The sequence below is a fragment of the Chrysochloris asiatica genome, unplaced genomic scaffold, assembly GCF_000296735.1.
Source record: "Chrysochloris asiatica unplaced genomic scaffold, ChrAsi1.0 scaffold00046, whole genome shotgun sequence".
NCBI classification, from domain to species: domain Eukaryota; kingdom Metazoa; phylum Chordata; class Mammalia; order Afrosoricida; family Chrysochloridae; genus Chrysochloris; species Chrysochloris asiatica.
In genome coordinates, this window is record NW_006408564.1 from 11357480 (window position 1) to 11360038 (window position 2559).

At 35.9% G+C, this 2559-nt stretch overlaps 1 protein-coding gene across 1 annotated transcript in view; it reads right to left on the reverse strand.

Moving 5' to 3' along the window:
• Nucleotides 1–2559, reverse strand: part of LOC102822436 (bis(5'-adenosyl)-triphosphatase-like) — a 1401568-nt gene that overhangs the window by 882654 nt on the left and 516355 nt on the right. The gene's annotated exons all lie outside the window — the stretch shown is intronic.

Here is a 2559-nt window from a genome sequence, read left to right on the forward strand (position 1 = left end):
TATAGAATTAAATTATATGTAAATTATAAGGATTTATACAAATTTTATTATAGCTAATCAAATCAAATGGGTATTTCACTTACTGCATCTTAGCAATATGTCACATTACATTTTTAAAAATTCTATCCTGGCCCAAAATAAAGTAAATGAATCCACAATTATACTACTAATTTAAGAAATTTGTTCTAATATTATAAATAAAAATCTGTACTGACACATACAAAACAAAAATACTTATAAACCATACTACTCAACCAGTTCTACTGAGAAAAGAAAGTCACGTCTTTTAGCACCAAGTAAAATGAACAGAAAAATGCTTTCTAAAATGTGGAAAAGCCTAAAATGAAAGGTTAAAATATTTCACTATGCATATGCTATGCTGGAACCTTGAAGCTATTGCCTACATGAAAATGATAGTTTAAAGACTGCTGGATGCATTTTCTGCACGTATGGAAAGATCGATTCATTTTTTAAGCCATTAATGCATTAGCACCCTTCGCTGCCTGACAGATGATAAGGTTCAGGAAGGTAGAGATCAGAGCTTGCAGAAACACACACACACACACACACACAAAAGTTGGCACCAGACTCACGTCCCCTTCATGCCAACCCTTTCTTTTCCCTTATCATATAACAAACAAAAAAGAAAAGTATTGAATATGAAAACCAGAGAGATACACCATGACTAAGCTTTGGCAAGTACACATGCATTGGTAACAGAGCCGATTCCTATGACCTTTTCAATTATGATAATCCCTCAAAGAAAATTAAAACCATTTTCTAAAACATGTTCCAAGAAGTTCCGTAGGTAATTGAAGAAAACATTTTCAAACAACCCCTGCATTTTCATAAGTACATACAATCTTAACACAGGTCTGTTCTACTCTGCAGCATTTTTAGGGATGATTATTTGTGAGCAAAAGAGCAAATGAACTTGAGAGACATTTTAGATCTTGAAATAGGACGATCTGCTTCTATTGTGTTAGTTGAATAAACAAGTAAAAATTCATTTAAAATCTACATATTTCTTTTGACGTGAAAAATAAATCAAGTGGTTTTTAAATCCCTACAATTTCCATTCTATAAAGCAAAGAGTTTTACAAAAACTTAAAAACACATGTAGATTTAGCTGTATTTAAAGTAAAGGAGTCCATAAAGCTCATCCTTTCCCAGTCTGCACTTAACAAATAAGTTGACTGAATAAGAAAATCAAAATTCACCTCATTGTTGTTGTTGGGTGCTATCAAGTTGGTATTGACTCATAGCAACCCTATGCACAGCAGAACAAAACACTGCCGGGTCCTGAGCCAACATCACAATCGTTGCTACGCCTGAGCCCGTCACTTCCATCATTGTACCAATCCATCTCGTTGGGGGTGGGGGGTGTCTTCCTCTTTTTCTCTGACCCTCTACTTTACCAAACATGGTATCCTTCTTCAGGGCCTGGTCCCTCCTAATACTATGTCCTAAGTATGAAAGATTAAGTCTGACCATTATAACTTCCATGGAGTCCTCTGGCTGTATGTCTTCCAACATAGATCTATTGGTTCTTTTGGCAGTCCATGGTACTTTCAGTATTTTCCTCCAACACCACAACTCAAATGTATCAATTCTTCTATGGTCTTCCTTATTCACTATTCAGCTTTCCCATGCATATATAAGGTTATTGAAAATATCATGGCTCAGGTCAGGCACATCTTAGTCCTCAAACTGACATCTACGCTATTCAACACTTTATAGAGGTTTTATGCAGCATATTTGCCCAATGTAACACGTTGTTTGATTTCTTGACTGCTGTTTCTATGAGTGTTAGACTTTGTATAAAATGATTTCTGTTTAGTCCTAAAAAGGGAAGCTATGTCTACAACCCAATATCCAAGAAGCCGAGGCTTCAGTTCTCTTCTTTGGTCTCTTTTATTTAGGGTTTTTATCTCCAGGCTGACCAGTCACCCTCCTTGAGTATCAGTTTCTTATGAGGAAAATGAGAAGCCTGGTATATAAACAAAACATGTCAACTTATAATACTGCTATCATGAGGATCAAATAAAACAAGACGAAAAGGTTTTGAAAATGAGCAATAGTACTGAAACAAACAACAAATTTTTTTTGTAACTAGTTCTAGTTCTACAAACTTAGTTGTTAATGTCACTAAGCATTTGTAGGTCACATGTAAGATAAACTGTTAAACTGAGATGTTGTTGTTGTTGTTGTTATGTGCCATGGAGTCGGTTCCAACTCATAGTGACCCTGTACAGGGTTTCTGAGGCTGGAAATCTTTACGGGAGCAGAAACCTCATCTTTCTCCCATGGAACAACTGGTAGTTTAGAACTGCTGACCTGGAGGTTCGCAGCCCAATTTGTAACTACTACGCTACCAGAGCTCTGATGGAAACTATAAAATAGATTCAGGCTAAGAATGAGGTCACCATAACTGAAAATGGACTACATTGCCCCTAACAGCAACAATAACATGAACCTTATCAAGCTAGAGTTTATAATTAAAATAGACTAATGAATGAGGCTACCTCTTGTCTGTCAGTTTGTCATACTGTGGTGGTT